The 25,006-nt window shown below is 38.3% G+C and overlaps 1 long non-coding RNA gene across 1 annotated transcript; it reads right to left on the reverse strand.

Annotated features, from left to right (window-relative positions):
- Positions 1-287: 287 nt before the first annotated feature.
- Positions 288-24,555, reverse strand: LOC144308509 (uncharacterized). The gene is made up of 3 exons (XR_013374975.1): positions 24,492-24,555; positions 3,638-3,760; positions 288-1,221 (listed from the first exon to the last, which is right to left on the reverse strand). It is a non-coding gene; the product is annotated as an uncharacterized LOC144308509 (long non-coding RNA).
- Between the last annotated feature and the right edge of the window lie 451 nt (positions 24,556-25,006).

Below are 25,006 nucleotides of genomic sequence, written 5' to 3' on the forward strand. Positions count from 1 at the left end.
GGCGCTTGCCTTTGGCCTAGGGTGTGATCCTGGAGACCCAGGATCGAATCCCACATCGGGCTCCCGGTGCATGGAGCCTGCTTCTCCCTCTGCCTGTGTCTCTGCCTCTCTCTCTCTCTCTCTCTCTCTCTGTGACTATCATAAATAAATAAAAATTAAAAAAAAAGAGGAATACTCTAAAAAAAAAAAAAAAAAGACCACATCTTCTTTATCCATTCATCTTTCGATGGACACCGAGGCTCCTTCCACAGTTTGGCTATCGTGGCCATTGCTGCTATAAACATCGGGGTGCAGGTGTCCCGGCGTTTCATTGCATTTGTATCTTTGGGGTAAATCCCCAACAGTGCAATTGCTGGGTCGTAGGGCAGGTCTATTTTTAACTCTTTGAGGAACCTCCACACAGTTTTCCAGAGTGGCTGCACCAGTTCACATTCCCACCAACAGTGTAAGAGGGTTCCCTTTTCTCCGCATCCTCTCCAACATTTGTTGTTTCTTATCTTGTTAATTTGCCCCATTCTCACTGGAGTGAGGTGGTATCCCATTGTGGTTTTGATCTGTATTTCCCTGATGTCAAATGATGCGGAGCATTTTCTCATGTGCGTGTTGGCCATGTCTATGTCTTCCTCTGTGAGATTTCTCTTCATGGTTTAGCCTTAATACTGGCTTTATAAGTGATTAACCCACTACCTTGACTATATGTTGCTTTTGCCAGTGAAATATTTTCCTTTCATAATGTTCTTCATTCTAATTATGGTTTTTCTTTCTACTCAAAGACTTCCCTTTAACATTTCTTGTAAGGCTGGTTAGTGGTTATGAACTCAACTTTAACTTTTTTCTGGCAAACTCTTGATCTCTACTTCAATTGTAATTGATAATTGTGTCAGAGTATTCACAGTTGGAAATTTTTTTCAATAATTTGAATATATCCTACCATTCTGTTTAGGCCTGAAATGTTTCTGCTAAAAAATCAGGTGATATCTCTAAGGAGTATGTGGGGTGGGGCTTAATCATTTGCTTTTCTTTTGCTGCTTTTAAAATTCTCTTTTTACCTTTAATTTTTTCCATTGTAGTTATTATGTGTTTTGGTGTGGACCTTCTTGCTTGGGGCTCTCTTTGATTCCTGGACCTGACTTTTTCCTTCCCTGGGTAGGGAAGTTTCAGTTAATTATCTCTTCAAATAAATTTTCGGCCTCTTCTCTCTCTCTTCTCCTTCTGGAATCCCTATAATGCAAAGATAATTACACTTAATCATGTTGCAGAGATACCTTAACCTTTATTATTATTATTATTATTATTATTATTATTATTATTATTTTCCTTTCTGCTATTCAGCTTGGTTGCTTTCTATTACCTGGTCTTTCAGATTGCTGTTCAATTCTTCTGCATCCACTAATCTGTTGATTCCTTCTAGTATATTTTTCATTTCAGTTATTGTATTCTTCAACTCTTGTTCTTTTAACATTTTCTGTTTCTTTGTTGAAGTTCTCACTGAGTTCATCTACTTTTCCCTCAAGTCCAGTGAGTATCTTTATGATCATTTTAACACTTTTATCAGGCACATTTAACTTAACTCTAGTTTTGTCTTGTTCTTTCATTTGGTATATATTCCTCTGTATTCTCATTTTGTATAACACTCTGTTTGTATGTATTAGGTAGGTCTACTATATCTACTGTTCTTAAAAGTGGTGGTCTTGTGTCAAAGAAGTCCTGTGATGCCCTGTAGTACAATCCCCTCTAGTCACCAGAATTAGGCTCTCCAGCAGTGTCCCCTGTGTGCTCTGTATCCACACTATTATTATAATTCGGCTATGATTCATTTGGGCATGTTGGTAGGTGGGGCTGACCCTCACCCCAGCTGGCTGCAATAACCTACTTCACCTGCTATAGGCATATTGGACAGAGTTTGCTTCCCATGCTGTTGAGGAGCCTGGCTGTAGCACCATGGGCTAGCTGATGGGCTAGGCTGGCAGCCCAACTGTCTACAATTAGCCACTGCAACACCTGCTTTCACTCTGAAAAACATGGCTTACTCCCTACACAGCCAGCTAAGAGGATCAGCTACAGAAGCTGTGAGTATGTGGAGTTATTTCCCACCACCTGCCCCCTGCTACCCACTCAGGGCAGGAATCACTTTGGAGTGTGCTGGTACTGTCCCTGCTGGGTATGTTGAGGCAGGAGCCACTTTGGAAGGGTGCCTGCTGAGGTGGCTGGGTTGGGGATAGCAGGAAAGCAGGGGAAGGCCAGAATGGGGCATGCTCTGCTAGCAAGGTAGATGGGGAGTATTAAAACTGGCTCCTGCCAATGTTCATATAGTCTAGGGTATGGTGAGAAAAATGGTGCCTGCCCTTTTGTTCCCAGAGAAATCTCCTGCAGATTTCTGCCCCTCTAGCACACATTCTAAAATTAGTCAATAAATCTTCATGTATACCCCAGATGCTTTTCAAACTCCTGCTTCTGTGCTGGTTCTTGGACTGAGTGATATAGAGTGCTGGCTCTTTAAGGGCAGAGTCTTGGTCTCCTATAGCCCTCCAGCTCTTCTGGAGTTAAGCCCTGCTAATTACTTAAGCTCCTAGAGTTAAGCCTTGCTGCTTTATAAAGCCAGACATGATGGAGAGCCTTCCTCCCAGTGCAGGCCAGTGATACTCATGTGGGGTCTGATCGCCTTGCTCTTCCATTTGTGGTTAGTTGCATGGGGTATTTGATACCCGACTGTGTCTCTGCCCTTCCCTTTTCTCTGTGGCCTTCTCTCTAGGACTAGCTGTGGAAGTTCAGTTCTGCCATTCTTTAGATTTTTAGTTAGTTGCAATACATGTATTTGTTGCCTCAATGCATCCATGAGATGAGATGGATTCAGGCTTCTTTTACTCAACCGTCTTCCCCACATTCTCCAAACTATCTCATTTAAAGCATACAATTAATAGCTTTTAGTATATTCATAAACTTGTGCATCCATCACCAAAATCAATTTTAGAACATTTACCCTAAAAAGAAACAAACATCACACTCCTTAACCACCACCCTCTAAACCCCTAGACCCTTCCCATAGGCAACCATTCATCTACTTTGTCTCTATAAAGCAACTTTCTATTGGATAAAATATTAAATGTTAGTTATGAGAGACACAGAGAGAGAGGCAGAGACATAGGCAGAGGGAGAATCAGGCTCCATGCAGGGAGCCCAACGTGGGACTTGATCCTAGGACCCAGGATCACAACCGAGCTGAAGGCAGGTGCCCAACCACTGAGCCACCCAGGCATCCCTATTTTCTGGTTTTGAAGAGCTCAGTCCTATCCTGAATGCTATCTGGAAAAAATATCTGAAGTAATCAACTTTTGCCAGGGGGAGGAAAAACAAGGAAAAGGAAAAAGAAAAAGAGCAGCACCATGTTTTCTAATACGAAGTCTACTATCATTATTTAGCTGGCAACTATGCTACCTTCAGTTTGGCTTTCACGAATTTAAATGCACTCACACAACAGAATTTTTGTCTTTGTCATCAGGCAAAGGCCACCTAAATCTAGTTTCTCAGAACATTGATAGCAAAATCAGGTAATGATCTTTTTCCAGGAAATCTCAGTGAATGGAGCAGGGGCTTCTGGGGGAGGACCGTGTTCTCTACTGGTTACATCTCCACTTACTGGTTTCTCGAGATCTCTGGGGAACTCAGGAGTTCTCACTTTATTTTAAGGTAGGCAGAAGAAAGGGATCTTCAAGACTCTGATAGAAGCTGGGTCTTCAGGAGTTATTCTTCTTCTTCCCACCTTGGAGACAATGACAATGTGGTAGAAAGATCAGGTCTGGCATGACTGCTTTGAATCCTAGTTCCATAAACAAGATGTAGGACATTATTTAATTGCTTTCTCAGTTTCTTCATTGGCAAAATAATGATGCCATCATCCAATAATAATGGTAGAGTTATGAGAATTAAATGTAATGGCATATGTGGAAGTGCCAAAGCTTTGTGTTCATCAGTAAGTGAAGACAATGGGTTTAAGTGGTTCCATTAGTAATGAACTAGGATATTAATTTAATTACTTAATTTGTGGCTACTTTGGTTTTCTCATATCTCAGAAGGTGATCACAAAGCTTCAAAATATGCATATGAATCACCTGGGTATTATTTTTAAATTGCAGACTCTGATTCAGTAGCTATAGTAAACAAAATTTTAAGGAGATTCTAAGGTTCCTGTCTCCACTTGTGTATGTGCTCTATATAAACCCCTCACCTTGAGTATGAGCAGTACCTATGCATATATTTCACACTCATGATTAGGTTATATGACAAAGATGAAGGGATTTTGCTCATGTAATTAGGGTCCCAAATCAGTTGATTTTAAGTTAATGAAAGGGAGATTATGGTGGGTGAGCCTGACCTAATCAATCAAGCCCAGTAAAGAGGGCCTAGAGGTCAGAGACTCTCTCTTACTATCCTAGAGATAGTGAATTTCCAGCAGTTCTACAGCTATAAGGAAATAAATTCTGCCAACAACTATGTGAGCCTGGAAGAGGACTCAGTGCCTCAGATCAGACCCCAGCCCTAGCTGATAATCTTGGTTGAAACCTTGTGAGATCTTGAGCAAAGGATTCAGGTAAGCTGTGCCCAGGTTTCTGATCCATGAAAATTTTGAAATGATAATGTGTTATTTTTAGCTGCTAAATCTGTGGCAATTTGTTACACAGCAATACAGAACTAATACAGTTGGTCTGAGTGAGGCATTTTTTTTAAAGATTTTATTTATTTATTCATGATAATCACACAGAGAGAGAGAGAGGCAGAGACACGGGCAGAGAGAGAAGCAGGCTCCATGCACCGGAAGCCTGACGTGGGATTTGATCCCGGGTCTCTAGGATCGCGCCCTGGGCCAAAGCAGGCGCCAAACCGCTGCGCCACCCAGGGATCCCTGAGTGAGGCATTTCTAATAAGATCCCAGATGACTATTGATTATGCACCAGCACATCCACAGTCTGAGTAACAGGGATGTATCACACAATCATTCCAAGACTTAGAGTGATAATGGATATTAGGGATGAACAACTAGGTGTGCTTTTATGATGATTTCTTCAACTTTAAAAATAAAGTTTAATGATTCATAATTCTTCGTGATAACCTCTATTTTATAAATTCTTCATTTATAACCTCAATTTTCTAAACTTGACTCTCATGTGACTTTTGTGGGAAATTCCTACTTAAACGTCTAGACATCTATTTCCAATTAGAATTTCATTCCTTTATAATCTACTCTTGCAAGAAAATTAAATATATTCCTAATCAAATGCAAATGGCACAACACAGAGAGGTAATTATCATTTTATCAATTCAGTCCAATCCACTTTAACCACACTCAGTATTATAAGTAACAAGATCTTAATGATTACACTTGAGGATATTAAAAGAAGATGGAGCAAAAATGAATTGTTTCTTGGTTTTGCCAAATAGGAGTTATTATTCACAAAATAAGTTTTTCAGCTTACTGTCTTATTAAACCATTTTTATTGACTTTCTTGTTTAAACTGTATGGTTGGATACTACTAGGTGTAAAGGAACATCTGGCTGATTTACTTGGTCAAACAGGAGTTTTAGGACTAAAAGATTTATCTACATGAAACTACAGATTTCATAATTCTATTAGCTGACTGCTATTAGTCATGGCAATTTATCTTGTGTTGATGAAGAGTGCCTACCTGGATATCAGTAAATATAGAACCTAATAACTCAACTATTGTAGATCCCCCTTTGGACCTGTTATATGAAAAGAGGGAGTCATTTTCTCCAGATTCTTTCCTTTACATTTGTTAAATGGATCTCACTAAACTTTCAGTGCATTCTAATTCAATTCCTTTCAAAACTTTTTATTTAGTGCATTATTGTCCTAGGAGCTGGAAAAGCAGCATGAATAACACATAGTGCCTGCTCTTATGCAGTTTATGATCTGGTAGGAAACAATAAATAGACATGCAATTATAATATAGCATAACTACCAAGAGAGGGACAACTGCAATGTAAGTAATAACTAATTTTGAGTTTAAAGTATGAGTAAGGGGCACCTGGGTGGCACAGTGATTGAGCATCTGCCTGTGGCTCAGGTCATGATCCCGGGGTCCCAGGACCAAGTTCCACATTGGGATCCCCACAGGGAGCCTGCTTCTCCCTCTGCTTATGTATCTGCCTCTCTCTAGGTCTCAAATGAATAAATAAGTAAAATCTTTAAAAAGATAAAGTATGAGTAAAATTTAGTCAAGTAAAGAGAGGGAAGATGCCTAGCAGAAGGAACAGTGTGTTCTATGGGTGAAAAACAAGAATTAGAAAATTTAAGGTGATTAGAACATAGGTAAGAGGCAGAGAAAGAAAGCTAAAAAAAGCATGCAGGGCCCAAAACATGATGGCTGGTGAAACATATAGCAGAGTTTGAACATTAATTTCAGGTAATAGTTTGCAAACTTTTCAGTCTCAAGAACCTGTTACATATATATAGATATGTGATCCCACGACCCTGATATCATGACCTGAGCTGAAACCAAGAGTTGGATGCTTAACCAACTGAGGCATTCGAAGAAACTATTCTATTCTTAAAAATTCTGTAGGGCTCCATAGAGCTTTAGTTTCAGTGTTACATGTATAAATACTTACCATATTAGAAAAACTGAGAAAATTTTTAAAAATAATTAAAAACCCATTACATGTTACCATAAAAAGTTTTTTTGCAAATCTCTTCAATATATGGCTTATATAGAAAACAAGCTGATTCTCACATCTGACTTGTGTCAATTTATTGCAATGTCACATGTCACTTAACCTATGGAAATCTCTACACTTAATGAGCAAACAAAAGTGAAAATGGCAAATTTCTCAATATGATTATGAACATTGTTTTGACTTTGCAAAGTAGAAGATCTCACAGACCTCTAGGGGCCTTCTTGACTTTAATTTGAGAACTGTGGTCTGAAGACAATGAGAAAACCCTGAAGTAGGGCAGCCCGGGTGGCTCAGCCGTTTAGCGCCTCCTGCAGCCCAGGGCATGATCCTGGAGACCCAGGATCAAGTCCCACGTCGGGCTCCCTGCGTGGAGCCTGCTTCTCTCTCTGCTTTGTCTTTCTCTCTCTCTCTCTCTCTCTCTCTCAGTCTCTCATGAATATATAAATAAAATCTTTAAAAAAAGAGAAAATCCTGAAGTATTTAAAGAAGGGAACTAGATATGATTGGAGTTTCATTTTTGGAAACTTAGTCTGCAGAGAAAAGTTTTGTTGTAGCAGAATAAGAATAGAATCAGATAGGCTAATGTGAATTCCAAAAATGTGTATCTGATCATGTCTAGCCTTACTGAGCTACTCATAAAGGGTTTTAAGTAATATTATGTGCCAAATATTTATTATAGTGTTTGTATTCAGTGCTGTTAACTATAGTAATCATCAGCTTTCTATGATTCATAAGGGTCAAATCCAGTTTAGACCTAGAGTCATAAACAGAGTAAAACTTGGCAAGAGGTGCAAATTCCTTGGAGACTCTCAAGCATTGCAACTCAACCAACAATCCACTCCCTCTCAACTAAATGCTATTCATCAAAGAAATGGGTGAAAGTAAAGATGTGCTTAGTTAAGGCCCTGGTAAAGAAAGCCCTGGATCAGTAATGAATGGGCATAGCAAACATAATAATAATAATAATAATAATAATAATAATAATAATAATAATAATAAACTTCTACTACTAAGTAACAGTTTTTAGCACTTACAATATGCCAGGCACTCTGCTAACGGCTTTATAATTTAAACTTAATCCTCATAACAACACTACAAAGTAAGTAAGATCATATTACCTCCAGTATTACTATTATCATCCCCATAACCAGGATGGGAAAACTAAGGTGAGAGGAAGAGATGACTAGGCAAAGGCAAACCCAAATAACTCATTCTGGGTTCTAAAACTAATAACAGAGCTAGGATCTGAACCTATGTCTATCTGACTCTAAAACCCATTTGTAGCCAGTGTGCTATCCTGCCATACTATAAGTCACAATGTAAAATTCCTTGTGAATAAAGCTAGATTCTGTATTAAATAATTTATGCAAAAAATAATTTATGCTAAGGTAAATCCTGATAATTAAAGTAACATTTTTCTACTTCAGAAACAAGAGCTCTAAAGTAACAGTTCATTGTGGAGAACAGTGGACAGTATATATGGTGAAGACATACCTTCCTGGGGAACAGATCCACAATAGTTTACATTTGATTATTGTCTACGAATTCAAGAATATTCCCTTTTCTTATAATTGGGAGGCAGTAGAAGAGACTAGTTTAATCAGACTGTCCAGATTTGAATTCCAACTCTACCATTTACTAACTCTTAAACATTGAGCAAGTCAGTGAGCCTATCTATGCATCAGTTTCTATGGCCCTGAAAAAGGAGCAATAATACCTAACTCAAATGGTGGGTTTTAGGATTCAATGATATATACAAAGTATTGGTTACAGAGTATATCAGATTAAATCTCAAATATTAAATATCACAGACCAAATGCTCAAAATTATTAACATTATGATTAAATCATACCCAAAGAGTTTCTCCTTTATAATTATTTAGAATACTAACATTTTTAAAGGCCTAAGTTTTTTCATAAGTAAAGGTGTACAAACAGATGTCTAAAATCCCTGCCAGTTTCAAGCTTCTGTGTTATCAAGTTGACCTAAAAATCTCATGCTCCTTCTCTCTACACTGCCACAATGGAGGTTTTGCCAAAATAATCAGTCCAATACTCATTCCAATAGGGACATTTATAGTCATGCAATCAAACCAACCAGATTAGGAGCTGAATTTTTGATAGAACAGACTGGATCTTTTGGCATGTTCTGAATAGAGCTGTAATTTGTCAAGCTTACCACAATTTTTTTAAGAACTTAAAGTAGATTTGGATTTACTGAGAGGTTAATACAACCTAAATGTTAGGTAATTATAATAATTTTTACCTAGGACATTGGAAAAACTTTTTAATTCCATGTACTTCAATCAAAATCTTTATTTTAAGGTACACTTATCAGCATAAGGCACAACATCAACGTGGTATCAAAAGTTTCTTTCTTCTATTTCGGAAACATGCACACATACCCCCACTTGCCTATTTGCCAGACTTTTATTATTCTCTTTTGCTTATTTAGGGACAAAATCTGCCATTTTAGGATTGAAGCAAAGTCCTTTTGGCTGTAGAGAGGGAGTAATAATTTTTTTCTTTATACTGCACTGGCAATTCAATCTTAGTTGAGAGATTTGCTATATCTGAGGGTTGCTTTCTTAAGGCTGGAAATCAGTGCATTTGTTTTCTTAGTTACCAAACTACTTGGAATCATTGATATACAAAAATTCAAGTTCAGGCTTTGTAAAATACTCTTAAAGCTACAAAACATTTTTTTCTAAAAAAAATTAGGCTGAAGTCTGACCTAGAAAGACAATAGAAAAAACAAACAATCCAGCTTAACATAAAACTTTTATTTTTTTATAGTGGTCAATTGTAGCAGAATAATCTAGAAAGATGCTACAAGACACTGGGGCTAGGGGAAACAAAATGATTAAGGCAGAGTATAGACAGCAGGTTTGTTTGGGTTTACAACTTTGTTCACTGGAACATATTCTGTTCTCACATATAAGTAATACCAAGAAGTTGTAAAAGAATAATACATTCTTCATCTCCCAAAATGAGGAGGAGGAAGAAAGAATAAAGGAATCTTATTTGCAAATGGAATCTTATAGCTGGAACAGATGTTTAGGACCATCTAGTTTAATTTCCATATAAAGTGACTTCCCAAAGGTCACACATTTATTAATAGAGCCAGGACAACAATTCCAGCTTTTTGATTCATGATGTAGTGTTCATATTGGTCTACCATGGGTCCTTAGTAAAAGTTTATTTAGAAAAGACTTTATAATGTACTTACTAAATCAGTTATTTGTAAAAGAAGTTCTAAATTATCAAAATAAGCATAGGTCCTGGTATGGTAGAAGTACCAAAGATAATATCCAAATCAACTTCTGGTAGACAAAATTCACCAACTGGTAAATCTGAGGAATACCAACTTAAGAAAAAAAAAATACTGCACCCATCAAAATGCATTATAAACAAGAAAAGCTCCCAAGAAAACAGTAAGAACAGAGAAGAGGCAATCAGAAATAAAAACAGGAAAATTGTGATCAGTCCAGTAATAGCTCAAGAAAATTAGAAAATGTCAGCTATGAATATGAGAGATCTGTTTCCAAACACCTTGCCTCCATCTGCTTTGTCTATTTTTGAGTTCAGTTATTTTTTTAAAGATTTTTACTTATTGGGATCCCTGGGTGGCGCAGCGGTTTGGCGCCTGCCTTTGGCCCAGGGCGCGATCCTGGAGACCCGGGATCGAATCCCACGTCGGGCTCCCTGCATGGAGCCTGCTTCTCCCTCTGCCTGTGTCTCTGCCTCTCTCTCTCTCTCTGTGTGTGACTATCATAAATAAATAAAAATTAAAAAAAAAAAGATTTTTACTTATTTATTCATGAGACACGCAGAGAGAGAGGCAGAGACAGGCAGAGGGAGAAGCAGGCTCCCTGCAGGAAGCCCAATAGGGACTTGACCCAATATGGTCCCAGGACCCCAGGACCACGACCTGAACCAAAGGCAGATGATCAACCATTGAGCCACCCAGGTGCCCCTTGAGTTCAGTTCTTATGCTGAAATCTCCAACTCCTACAACTCTCACTTTATATTTTCCCCTGACTTTCCTCTTTTGGCCAACACCACAAGAGGATTTGTGATGGCAGTTCAAGGTGTTAATTTAGCTATCAAAACCCCTTCTCGGGATCCCTGGGTGGCGCAGCAGTTTGGCGCCTGCCTTTGGCCCAGGGCGCGATCCTGGAGACCCGGGATCGAATCCCACGTCAGGCTCCCGGTGCATGGAGCCTGCTTCTCCCTCTGCCTGTGTCTCTGCCTCTCTCTCTCTCTCTCTCTCTCTCTCACTGCGTGCCTGTCATAAATAAATAAAAAAAAAACCCTTCTCCTTCCTACAGTCTTGGTTATGATACAGAAATGTATCAGTTAGCATTCTGATGGATATTATGAAAATAGCTACTATACAGTAGGTATCTTATAAATATTGCATACTTGTGTGCATTCCACTAACAGAGATGAAGTCCTATGCATCCTGGAGGCTATGGAATCTCCTAAAATCCCAACAATCATGAAAATGACTCTGGAAAATAACATGCCCTCAACTTTTATCACATAAAAACTTAAGAAAGTTATTAATTCACAGTTTCTGAATGTAAGATGCTAGAATCAGGATATCTGAGAGGATAGGGGCAGAGAATGGAAGGAGAGGGCCACGAGGTAGAAAAAGAACCAAGAAAGAAGAGAATCTAAAAAGCAAACATCAAAATTTCATTTCCAGTTATGTTGACCTAAGTGGTACCAGACTTGCCCTCCCAGTTATAAAGCTGAACAAAGTATATGAAGCAATTGTTTTCAGGCACTGGACAGAAGGCAACACAGACACCGCACTTAAAGGACAGATAGATGAGCACCATGTTCACTCTAGGCTGTTAGCATACAATTCCAACCTTAACACAGAGAAGTATAGTCCAAGGAGACCATTACAAAGACAATAAAGAAAATTAAACACTATAAGATATTTGATTAATCCAAAGAAAGCATGAAAAGAGGAATGAGTGAATAAAACACATAAAACTAAAACACAACCAGCAAATGACAGAATCAAAATGAGCCATACATTAAATACACATGGGGGTAAGAATCATTTATTCTCAAACTAGATTAAAAGGAGATCGAAATATACACTGTCTGCAGGTATTGCACTTTAAATATAAAGACACATAGATTGAAATAAAATAATGCAAAAAATTGTCTACATATTCAGACAAAGAATATTATAAAACAAAGATTAGCACAAGAGTTAAATACGAATGTTGCAAGTGAAAAAAGAACACTTCGAAATAAATATATAATAATCCTGAACATGTATGCTACTGATAACTGATTTACAAAATACATGAAGTAGGGATGCCTAGGTTGCTCAGTAGGTTAAGTGTGCAAGTCTTGGGTTTCAGCTCAGCTAATGATCTCATGGCTCATGAGACTGAGCCCTGTGTTGGGCTTCACACCCAGTGAGGAATCTACTTGAAGATTCTCTCTGAATCTGCCTTCACTTCTGTGCACATTCTCTTTCTAAAATAAATAAATCTTTTTTAAAATCTGCAAAATATATGAAAAGCAGACAGAACTGAAAAGAAAAATTGAGAAATCTACAATAATGGTTAGAGATTTTGCACACTTTTCTCAGTAACTGGTTGAAGTTGAAAAGAAACTAAAACAAAAAAAAACATAGGAACACTATCAAAGAATAGGACCTAAATAATAATTATAGGATACTGCACTCAGTAAAATCAGAAAACAACTTTATTTTTTTAAATTTTTTTAAGATTTTATTTATTTATTCATGAGAGACACACACAGAGAGAGAATGGCAGAGACACAGGCAGAGGGAGAAGCAGGCTCCATGCAGAGAGCCCGATGTGGGACTCGATCCCAGGTCTCCAGGATCCCACCCCAGGCTGCAGGCAGCACTAAACTGCTGAGCCACCAGGGCTTCCCAGAAAATAACTTTAACTTCACATAGAATTTTCATCAAGAGAAACCATATTCTAAGTGATAAAATATAGCTCATTAAATTAAAATGTTTGAAATCTTACAAAATGTATTATCTGATAAAGGAATTCAGCTAGACATTAATATCTAGAAAATTTCCAAATGTTTGAAAATTCAATATCACATCAAATAACCTAAAAATCAAAGAATAAAGAAAAATTAAAAATACTTCAGTTGAAAGATCATGAAAACAATATATTAAGGGAAAATGTATAACATTAAATGCCTATATTAGTAGAAAGGTTTAAAATCAATTACATGTGCTTTTGCCTTAAGGATATAAGAACCTAATGATCAACAAACTAAATCAGAGGGGAAATTGTTAAGAAAAGCCCAAAATTCAATTAAATAGAAAGAAGAGTAATCAGAAAAAGTTCTTTTGAAAAAGTTCTTTTGAAAAAGTTAATAAAACTGATAAATCCTTAGCAAGATGATCAAGATACAAGAAACACGTTTTAATAATATTAGAATTAAAAGAGAAAATCATTACAGATCCTACAGACATTAAAGGGTTATTATTGGGAAAAACTTTAGGCTGATAACTTCAACATCTTGGATTGTCAAATTCCTTGCAAAACATTATTTAATAAACACGGGGATGAGTGTAATGCTAAGTGAAATATGCCAGTCAGAGAAAAGCAAATGCCATATGATTTCACTCAGATGTAGAATTTAAGAAAAAAATCACACAAAAAAGACAAACCAAAAAAACAGACTTCACTGTAGAGAATATATGACGGTTACCAGAGGGGGCAGAGGGTAGGGTGTCGAGTGGCAGGAGATGGGTGAAATAGGTGAAGGGGCTTAAGAGTACATTTCTCTTGATTGCACAGGGTTAATATATGAAACTTGAATCACTATATTGTACACCTGAAACTAACACTGTTAACTACCCTAGAATTAAAATTATAAAAAATTACTTAAAATGGATATACAAGAAATAGAAAATTTCAATAAAATTATATTAAGTGAATATAATAAAAACTTTCAAAAATATTTAGACCCAGTTTCACTGATGGATTATATCAACCATTTAAGAAACAATATCAATCTTGCATAGAGCTGTTCAGAAAAATAGAAAAAGAATATTTCATAACTCATTTTACAAGGTCAATATTACCCTAATACTAAAACCTGACAAAAACGTTACAAGAAAACTACAGAACGGTACTTCTCATTGAAATGAATGTAAAAATTCTTAACAAAACATTAGCATAGAATCCAGCAAACAAAAATGTTTAATACATCAAGACAAGTGTAGTTTATTCCAAGAATGCATAATTTGTTTGATATTATTCAGTATTATTATCAATTTATATAATATACTACATAAAGTAAAAAATGAAAAATATGACCCTCTCAAATTTAGGGAAAGCATTTGACAGAATTTGGCATTTGTTGATTTAAAAAAAAATCAGCAAAATGTTAAAAACAAAGGAAATTCCTTTAAAAAAATAAGGAAAATTTCTCAAGCTGACAAAGACCAAAGAAAAATTAGCAAATGGCATCATATTTCATGGTGAAACATTAAACCCTTTTCCCCTTAAGTTGAGAATAAGACAAGGATATACACTTTCATCATTTAAAAAAAAATTGACAGAGAGTGAGCACACAAGCAGGGGGACTGCAGGCAGAGGGAGAGAGAGAAGCAGACCCTCCACCAAGGAGGGAGTCTGATGCAAGGCTTGATCCCAGGACCCTGGGAATCATGACCCGAACTGAAGACAGATGCTTAACCAATGGAGCCACAGGCACCCCTACTTTCACCATTTGTATTTGGCATTGTACTGGATATACTAACCAGTGCAATAAGGCAAGAAAGAGAAAAAATAAAACTAGAAATTTTATTTCTTTTAAGATTTTAGTTATTTATTCATGAGAGACACAGAGAGAGAGAGGCAAGAGACACAGGCAGAGGGAGAAGTAGGCTCCATGCAGGGAGCCTGACGTGGGACACAATCCCGGGTCTCCAGGATCAGCCCTGGGCTGAAGGCGGCGCTAAACCACTGAGCCACCGGGGCTGCCCAAAACTAGAAATTTTAACACAGTCCTCACAAATGATTGTTTAATTAGAAAATCTTAAAATCTTAATATATAATATCAATATCAGAATTATTAAGTGAAATTAGTAACTTTGTAAGATAAAAGTTAAAAAGAAATCAACTTTAGTTCTTGATTCTAGCAACAAACATTTGGGAAATAAAAACAAAACCCTATTATACAATTATCAAAGAACATGAAATATTTAGAAATAAATGACAAGCTTTGAGGTACTTCATGGTAGTGCAATACTTCTGAAGACAAAATAGAGATAGCTTTCATAAAACATCTATACACTGAAGACCTATGTGTAGCATATTATGAATATCATTGGCAAAAATTAGGAATTCCTAAATAAAAATGGAGAATTATATACTTTATTAAATTTTTAAAAATCACCATTTTTAAGATGTCAATTCTTCCAAAACTGAGAGTCAGTGCAATTCCAATCAGAATCCCAGCAGGCATTTTAATAAATATTAACAAGCTTGCTAAATTGATATGAAAATATAAAACCAACTTGAATAACCAAACTGGTTTTGGAATTTGGAGTAGCCTAGAAAAAGTCTAGAAAATAACATTTAAAGGAAAAAAGATGGAAAACTTCCACTACTTGATGTTAAGGCTTTTAATGAAACCTAAAATAAGACAGTGTGGTATTAGCCAAAGATAGACCTATATAAATGGAACTGAATAGACACATGTGAAATAGATCCACATGTAGTCAACTTTCTTCAAAGGCATTTAAGGTTCTCAGTGGGAAGAGGATTGAATTTTTAAAACATAGCTGACATAACTGAATATCCATATGGAAAAAAAATCTCTCAATTCTTACTATGCAACAAAAACAAAACAATTAACTCAGATCATAGCCTTAAATGTGGAGGCTACAATAATAGAGCTTCTAGAAGATAACCTAAGAGTAAGTCCTTTGCATCTTATGGTAGGCAGATTTTTTTAGATAGAACCAGAAAGCATGAATCATAAAGAAAATTGATAAACTGGCTTCATGAAAATTAAAACCTACTGTTCTTTGAATAACATCCTTAGAAAAATAAAAAGAAAAGCCTCAGACTGTAAGACAGTATTCACATTACTTATATCTGACACGAGACTTGCATACAGAATATATAAAAATTCTTCCATGTAAATAATAAACCAATTAAAAACTGAGCAAAATACTTGAACACTTTTCAGAAGACTATATACAAATGGCTAAAAAGTGAAAAAGATATTCAATATCATTAGTCATAAAAGAAATGCATACTAAAGACTCAAGAAGATACTAATTAATCTAATGCATGACAGTTTTTAAAAACCCAAGAATCCAATTATTGGAGAACATGTGTAACAACTGGAACTCTCATAATTTGGAGATAGGAATGTAAATGGCATTTCAGTCAAACATTTATCATAGGCCTAGAATGCTCATGCATAGACATTTTTTTTAAAAAACAATTTATTCAGTGGAGTTTTAGGTTCACACAAAGCTAAGACTAAGGTACAGAGACAGCACATAGGGATCCCTAGGTGGCGCAGCAGTTTGGCGCCTGCCTTTGGCCCAGGGCGCGATCCTGGAGACCCGGGATCGAATCCCACATCGGGCTCCCGGTGCATGGAGCCTGCTTCTCCTTCTGCCTATGTCTCTGCCTCTCTCTCTCTCTGTGTGTGACTATCATAAATAAATAAAAATTAAAAAAAAAAAGAGACAGCACATAAACCTCCAGCCTCTACTTATGCATAGCCTTCCCCAATATCAGCACTGTCAGTATATTTGTTGTAACTGATAAACCTACATTGACACATCATAGTTACCCAAAGTCCATGGTTTACTCTTGGTGTTGCATATTCTATGGATTTGGACAAATGTATAAGGACATGTATCCACCATTGTAGTATTGTACAGGAGATTTTCATGGAATCCTTTGCGCTCCCACTATTCATGCTACCCCCAACCCCTATCCTTTGCAACCACAGTCTACATAGTTTGACTTTTCCAGAATGTCATATACCTCAAATCATATAGCATGTGGTCTTTTCAGATTGGCTTCTTTCACTTCATACACTCACTTAAGTTTCCTTGATGTCTTGGCATGGCTTGAAGTCTCATTGCTTTCTAGATCTGAATATTCCACTGTTTGAATATACCACACTTTATTTATCCATTCATCCACTGAAGAACATCTTGGTTGCTTCCAGGTTTTGGCAGTGATAAACACAGCTGCTGTAAACATCCATGCACAAGTTTGTGTGTGTGCACACAAGTTCTCAACTGCTTTGGGTAAATACCACGGAGAGTATTGGATCAAACGGTTAAGAGTAGATTTATTTTTATAAGAAACTGCCAGTCTTCCCAAGTGACTCCTTTAAGTGTGTGATTTTCTTCCTACTTATGGGTTACTGCCATGCTGGGGATTTGGTTCCCAACCATGTAACTGCCCTTCCTACTCTTCTCAGTGTGGCCTTCTTTACAACTTTAGCTGTGGAAGATTTGTTTTGCTAATCATCAGGTGCATCATTAATCAGCAAAGAAATGCCAATTAAAACTATAGTGAGAGATATCACTTCACACCTGTTAGAATGGCCATTAGGAAAAGAGAGGAGTGTTGGTGAGGATGTGGAGTAAGGGACCCTGTGCATGGTAGATAAGAATGTTAACTGCTACAGTCACTATGGGAAACAGTATGGAGTTTCTTTAGAAGAATAAAAATAGAGGGATCCCTGGGTGGCGCAGTGGTTTGGCGCCTGCCTTTGGCCCAGGGCGTGATCCTGGAGACCCGGGATCAAGTCCCACGTCGGGCTCCCGGTGCATGGAGCCTGCTTCTCCCTCTGCCTGTGTCTCTGCCTCTCTCTCTCTCTCACTGTGTGCCTATCATAAAAAAAAATTTTTTTTAAATAAAAATAAAAATAAAAAAATAGGACTACCATATGGTCCAACAGTCACACTTCTTGGTATATATCTGAAAGAAATGAAAACTATTCAGAAGAGTTGTCTGTACCTCCATGTTCATTGCAACATTATTCACAATAGCCAAGGCATGAAAACAACCTAAGTGTCTATTAACAGATGAACTGATAAAGAAGATATAATGTATATATACACAAAGGAATATTATTCAGCCAGAAAAAGAAGGAAATGCTGCCTTTTGCTACAACATGGATGGACCAAGAGGGCATTATAAGTGAAATAAGTCAGGTAGAAAAAGATAATTATTGTACGTTTTCACTTACATGCAGAATCTTCAAAAGCCAAACTCATAGAAGCAGAGTATAAAATGATGGTTGCCAGGGACTAGGGGTGGAGGAAATGAGGAGCTGTTGCTCAAAGACTATAGATTTGCAGCTCTAAGGTGAGTAAGTTTTAGGGATGTAATGTAAAGCATGGTGACTATAATTAACAATACTTGAAAGTCATTAAGAAAATAAATCTTGGGCAGCCTGGGTGGCTCAGCGGTTTAGTGCCACCTTCAGCCCAGGGCATGATCCTGGAGTCTCACATCAGGCTCCCTGCATGGAGCCTGCTTCTCCCTCTGCCTGTGTCTTTGATTCTCTCTCTCTCTCATGAATAAATAAATAAAATCTTAAAAAAAGAAGTAAATCGGGATCCCTGGGTGGTGCAGCGGTTTGGCGCCTGCCTTTGGCCCAGGGCGCGATCCTGGAGACCCGGGATCGAATCCCACGTCAGGCTCCTGGTGCATGGAGCCTGCTTCTCCCTCGGCCTATGTCTCTGCCTCTCTCTCTCTCTCTCTCTGTGACTATCATAAATAAATAAAAAATTAAAAAAAAAAAGAAGTAAATCTTAAATGTTAACTCACACTCACAGGCGCACTCACACACACCCAGAGTGGTAATTATGGTAGGGGATGGAAGCATTAACCTTACTGTGGCAATCATTTTGCAATATATACGTGTATCAAATCATTTCAGTTTATGCCTTAAACTCACATATATGTCCATAATATCTCAATAAAGCTTGAAGAAAAAAGCAACAATGCTCAATAGCATTAGTCATGAGGAAAATCGAAATTAAAAGCACAACCTGATAGCACTTCATACCAACTAGGATGGCTCAAATGTAAATTAGGTTTCTAATACCAAATGCTGGCAAAGTTGCTGAGCAAATAGAACCCTCATATATCACAGCAAGGAATGTAAAATGATGCAATCACCTTGAAAAACTATTTGGCAGTTTCTTAAAAGTTAAGCATATATGTGCCTCAGGTTTTAAGTATTTATCCAACAGAAATGAAAACATAACCACCAAAATACTTGTGTAAGATTGTTCATAGCAATTTTAAATTTAAAAAATCAAAACTGGAAAGAACTCAAACATCTGTGAACAGAAATATGTATAAACAAATTGTTTATTCCATAAAATGGAATTTTAATTGTTTATTTTAATTGTTTAATTTTAATTGTTTATTCCAAATTCCATAAAATGGAATACTATGGAAAAAGGAATCATCTTTACATATACAACATGAAGGAGTCTCAGCAACATTTTGCTGAATGACATACTTTCAATAGAGTACAAGCTGTATGATCACATTTATATGAAGTGTTTTAAAAAAAGTGAAACAAAAAAAAAAGTGAAACAAACTTATGGTAAGAGGCAGGGTGGTCACCCAAGTATCAAATCTGTCAAAATTAATGGAGCTGTACACTTAAAATCAGTGCACTTTATTGTATGGAAATTATACTTAATTAACAAAAAAAGGAAACCTCGTATAATTTAAAATTTTGTCAAACACCAGCAGTATACTCTTGAAGTTCAGTGTTTTTGCAATTCTATTTGCATGTGAGAAGCACCTGGTTTTTTTTTTAAACATACAATCCTCTCTTTACCAAATATTGAGAATGCCTGACCTGCTATAAAAACCATTCCTATAATCAAGGGAAGTTACTACCATAACGGTTTGATTTTCACAGCACCTTCTAGTACAGGAATCCATCCCCATGTCCAAATCAACTAGCTCATGCTTGCTTAGAATTGTGAATTGTTCGCACAGGAACATGGCCACAATATTATCAATTATATCACAAATTTCAGAAACATACCTCCTGACTGACATTAAACTATCAAAAGAAGACTTCCATTTATTATTTTTCTTCTAAGTGAACATGAGGGGTGGGACACCTACAGAATCCAAAACCATGCTACAGAACTACCAATGGTTCTGTACATCTAGCCTCCTCCTCAGATCCTGTATACAATTTTGTAAAAACACCTTTGATTAGTAGGCTTGTTTCTCTGAAATGACAATAGAACTCTCTTCAAGGATATATAGTCCAGTGCTAGACATTAGCAACAGAATATCAAATAGAATTTTTGTTAATAGAATGGCCCCCAGAGAACAGGAAATGAGACCACCACTAGAAGAAGAAATAGAAGCAATAGGAAACTGGTTTTGAAGGCAGTAAGAAACCATCAACGTGCTTCTCCACCTTAGAAGGACAACCCCAGGGATGAGATTCAGAACTCATTTCTAACACAAACCAAACCACACTGTCAAAAACAATACAATTTAAATACGTAGTGTAGTGGAAAGAATCTCTGATTAATCCTCTGGTAACCTAAATCAGAAACTAATTCAATTGACTTTTGGAAATTTCCTTTTCCTCTGAATGTGGTTTCCCCTTTGATGAAGTGAGGGTAAGGATTACATAACTTCCAAGCCTGGTCTACTTGAGCTATCATGACTCAGCTCTAGTTCCAACATAAACTATCTTCCTGGATGTGAATGCACTTGCAGGACAGGGGTCCATTTCTCGGGCCCCAGGAGCAGAGAGGCAAAACCAGGGGCTTTGCTTTGGTATCACAGACAGAACAGGTCAAATAGCATCCAAACAAACCAACACAAACTCCAGTTCGATTGAACGGTTCCCCATCATTCTTTGCATCTTGCACCTTTAAATCTCTCAACACGAAAATGGGGCTTATCCTCTGTTCTGTGTTAAAGCAATGCCCAATTTATAACTTCTGCCTGCACTTTCCTCTTCAAGAATGATTGCTGTTTGAATAGAAGTGACAGTGCATTTTCATTAGAGATCAAGATTTCAGGCAATGCATTTGGGTGTGGGTTTAGAGTTGTCTCATTTTGTGAATTGAATTCTCAGACGTGCACTTAAGCTTGAAATATCAAGCAGTTTGATGGCGAATGTTTAACTTGAGGGAAGAACTATGTATGCAGACAAATGGCACAGGGCAACTGAAAAAATAACACGGTTTTGAAATGGGGGGGGGTGGCACCTATGTTTGTAGGTTCTAGTCAGAAGCTTCACATCCAAAGACCAGCGTTGTTATGGTCAAATGATGAACAGTCGTGCCCTTTAAGTCACCTCAAAGGGAGGTTTTGCCTAGAGACAGTGGCAGGCTAATTAGCTTCTCTGCTGGTCATCTTACTCAAAAAAACAAGCTTGTCCAGGAATAAACCTCCCTCATATATACACATATATTATACATGAAGTCCCACACAAGTCAATAATATCCCATATCAAGTCAAAAATCCCACACAAGTCAATAAGAACACAAACATTACCAGCAACTGAACAAAGGAATCAGAAAAGCCATGAAAGATTATGTACCGATGGCCAATAAACCCCCATGAAAACATGCCAAGCACTATTCATCACTATTGTCTCACACACACAAAGGAAATCCACAATCTAATATTTAAAGGGCTCCCAACTGGACATATAGGGGCTAGGTATAACTCTTAAGGGCTAGACCATTTGCACCCAGAGGAACTTCTTCGCTAGTGTAGCTACGGCTGGTAGGGAAATCCTGAGCCATGAGTGCACCATGGTCCAGGCTTAGAATTCTCACCTAGCAAGCAGGCTAGGGAGGAAAATCTTGGCCACCATGAACAGGTGTATCTGATGAGACTGGAGGAAACCCTCAGCTGGCATTCTGCTGAGACCAGCGCATACCCTCTGTGGATGCACACCCAGGAAGCATCGCTGGAGCCAGGTTAAACTTTAGCAGATTACAAGGCTGAGGACAGAACTTTTAGCTAGCAGCCCCCAGGACTAGAAACACTCACCCAGTGCAGGTCTATGCAATTCCACGACGCAGAGACAAATGAGGCCCATCAGGTTGGGACTGTGGTTATCATGTGGGAACTGAGGCACTGCTCAGACCCCACTTCAGTGAAGGACTTGTTGCCACAGCAGCTGCAAGTGCTATGTGAGGACAGCCCTTAGCCGCAGCTGACCTAATAGTTGCTTCACCCTTCCCAGGTGGCCCACATCCAAGGTACAGTTCATGGAGACTACAAGGGCCCAGCAAACTTGCCAAATTTGTGACAATTATGAAGGATTATTCTTGCGCTATAGCTCCTTGTAGGATTCTTTTTGTGTTAAGATTAATTTATTTATATGAGAGACAGTGTGCCCAAGCAGAGGGAGAGGGACTGCACTGAGCACAGAGCCTGACACAGGGCTTGATTTTACAACCTAGAGATTGACCTGAGCCAGAACCAAGAGTTGGACGTTCGACCAACTGAGCCACCCAAATCCTTGTAGGATTTTCTTGGGTTTGGATCATGCCTTGACTCTTCCCTGTGCCCAGCCCTGCTTCCTTCATTTCCCTTTCACAAGTGTTACCATTAATAACACAGTTTAGTGAATATCCTGCCCACTAAGCTCAAATGGGTCCCAAGGAATGCTTCCCAAAGAAACTACCCTAGGGAGTGGATAAATAAGTGACTGTTGAGAAGAGATCAAGATATATTAGATGTGAGATATTCATTGGGCATGAAAATGGACATATTAAATAAATGGTGGAATATACAAGCATGAAACTCAGAAAAGAGGTACAGAATGGAGATATAAATTTGGAAATGCAAAATGTACAGAGCCCCCTCCCTCACCCAAAGGAATGATAAGTGGCCACTGGAAAGCTGGCAAAGGGGATCTCACCTCAATAAGCACCCAGACAGGAAATGACCTGAGACTTCTCTACCTATCCAAAGATACCAGGTCAGCACCAGCAAGACAAATCCAGATCCTGCCATGACAAGCCATGGACATGGAAACCTCTCTTCATCACCCATGGACAGGGAATATCCCACTACATCAAGCACCTGCTCAGAAAGCCCAGTGGGCCAGACTCTCCTCCCCCAACTAGACACACCCAGGTGGCTCAGCTTGAAGCAGCTCATTCTATCCCCTCAAAATACCACCAGCAAAACCAGTGAGAGCTTGTAAAAATAACTGGCCATTTTGTGGGAAAACATTTTGTTGTTGGAAGAGAAGCCAAGAAGCAAGGAAACCTATGAGGACACCATTGTAGTAAGCCAGGTACACACTGATACTGGCCAGGAGTAAGTTAGTTGTTTATGGAGGTGAAGAATATATGTATTTGTGATGTGTTTGGGAAGTAGAACCAACAGGGCTTAATAATGGAGCGGAGGCAAAGGGAGAACACAGGAGGACTCCTAGGTTTCTGACTTGAATCTCTGCAAGGAGGAGGATGCCTTAGTTTGAGTGAAGGAATATCAGGAGAACAACAGGCTTAGGAAAGAAATCAAAATGTATTAGATTTACAATATCTATGAGACCTCAAGATGCACATATTGGAGTAGCTGGGTGGCTCGGTGGGTTAAGCATCTACCTTCATTCAGGTCATGATCCCGGGGTCCTGGGATCCAGCCCCAGCTAGGGCTCCCTGCTCAAGGGAGAGCTTGCTCCTCCTCCTCCTTCTGCGATGCCCCGCCAAGCCCGTGTGCCAGCTCTCTTTCTCTCTCTCACTCTCAAATATAAAAATAGGGATCCCTGTGGCTCAGTGGTTTAGCGCCTGCCTTTGGCCCAGGGCGCGATCCTGGAGTCTCTGGATCGAGTCCCATGTCGGGCTCCGGCATGGAGCCTGCTTGTCCCTCTGCCTGTGTCTCTGCCTCTCTCTCTCTCTCTCTCTCTCTCTCTCATAAATAAATAAATAAATAAATCTTTAAAAAAGCAAATATAAAAATAAAAATCTTTAAAAAAGATGGACATATAAAATAGATAACAGAAGACATAAATAAATATGGAGCTCAGATATAAGATGCAAGATGGAGATAGTGATGGTGTATAAATGGCAGTTAACACCTGTGACTTGATGGGCTCACCTAGAAAAAACAGAATTTACACAACTTAAGCCTGGACAATAATTCATACAGAGACTGGAAAGAGAGCATAGCAGAGGATCCTAAGAAGGAAGAGCCAGTGAAGTAGGAATGTGAGGTCTTAGAAAACGTAGAGAAAATGTTGCAGTAAAGTGGCTAATTCTGTCAAATTTGCTGAGGTAAAGTCAGATCAAAATGGAAAAATAGGGGCACCTGGGTGACTCAGCGATTGAGCATCTGCCTTTGGCTCAGGTCGTGATCCCAGAATCCTGGGATCGAGTCCCACATCAGGCTCCTCGCCGGGCATCTGCTTCTCCCTCTAGGTCTTTGCCTCTCCCTGTGTGTCTTTCATGAATAAATAAATAAAATATTTTAAGAAATGGAAAAATAGCCCAAGGATATGGCATCAGGGATGGTGAACTTGACAAGGGTAATCTCAGTGGAGGTGATGGAGTAGCTTTAGAAAATAATTACTAAGGGAAGAAGTAGAAATAGTAACTTACACTGTGGTTTAAAGACAAACAGGAGGGAGTGTGGGGTTTCGTGTTTTTTTCTTTTTATTCATTTTTTAAGGATCTGAGATACTACAGCATATTTGTATGCTAATAGAAAATGGAAAGCAGAAGAAATTGATGATTCAGGAGAGAGAAGAGAATTGCAAGAATAATACCTTTGGAAATGTAAGAAGGCTGGGATCTGGAACCCACATGGAGAAGTTTGTCCTTTATATGGAGTAAGACCATTTGTTCTCAATTCTAAAATATGCTGATGCAGATTGGAGGGGAGATTAGGCAGTGGGAGGATGAGGACATTCTATCTGGTAGTTTCTATTTTCTGAAGTTTATCAGAAATGATGACTGTAGAGTCAGAGAAGTCTTTGTTAAATCCTGCTTCTCCCACTCCCTGGCTATGTGACTTGCATGGACCTGGACCCTGTGACCTCTGTGACCTTGTCTCCTACCACTCTTGCCTCCCTGCTCCACTACAGTCATGCTGGCCCAAAAGGCAAACTCACCAACATACTCTTGCCTCAGATCTTCAAACTTTCTGTTCTCTTTTCTTGGGAAGCTCTTTGAAATAAAAGCTAGAGGCTTACTCAAATTAAGACTGCTGTTTACTGCTGACACTCTGCATGCAAGAACAGGAGAGAACAGAAACGCACCACCTATAGGTGGACAGCAATAC

The sequence above is a fragment of the Canis aureus genome, chromosome X, assembly GCF_053574225.1.
Source record: "Canis aureus isolate CA01 chromosome X, VMU_Caureus_v.1.0, whole genome shotgun sequence".
Lineage (NCBI taxonomy): Eukaryota > Metazoa > Chordata > Mammalia > Carnivora > Canidae > Canis > Canis aureus.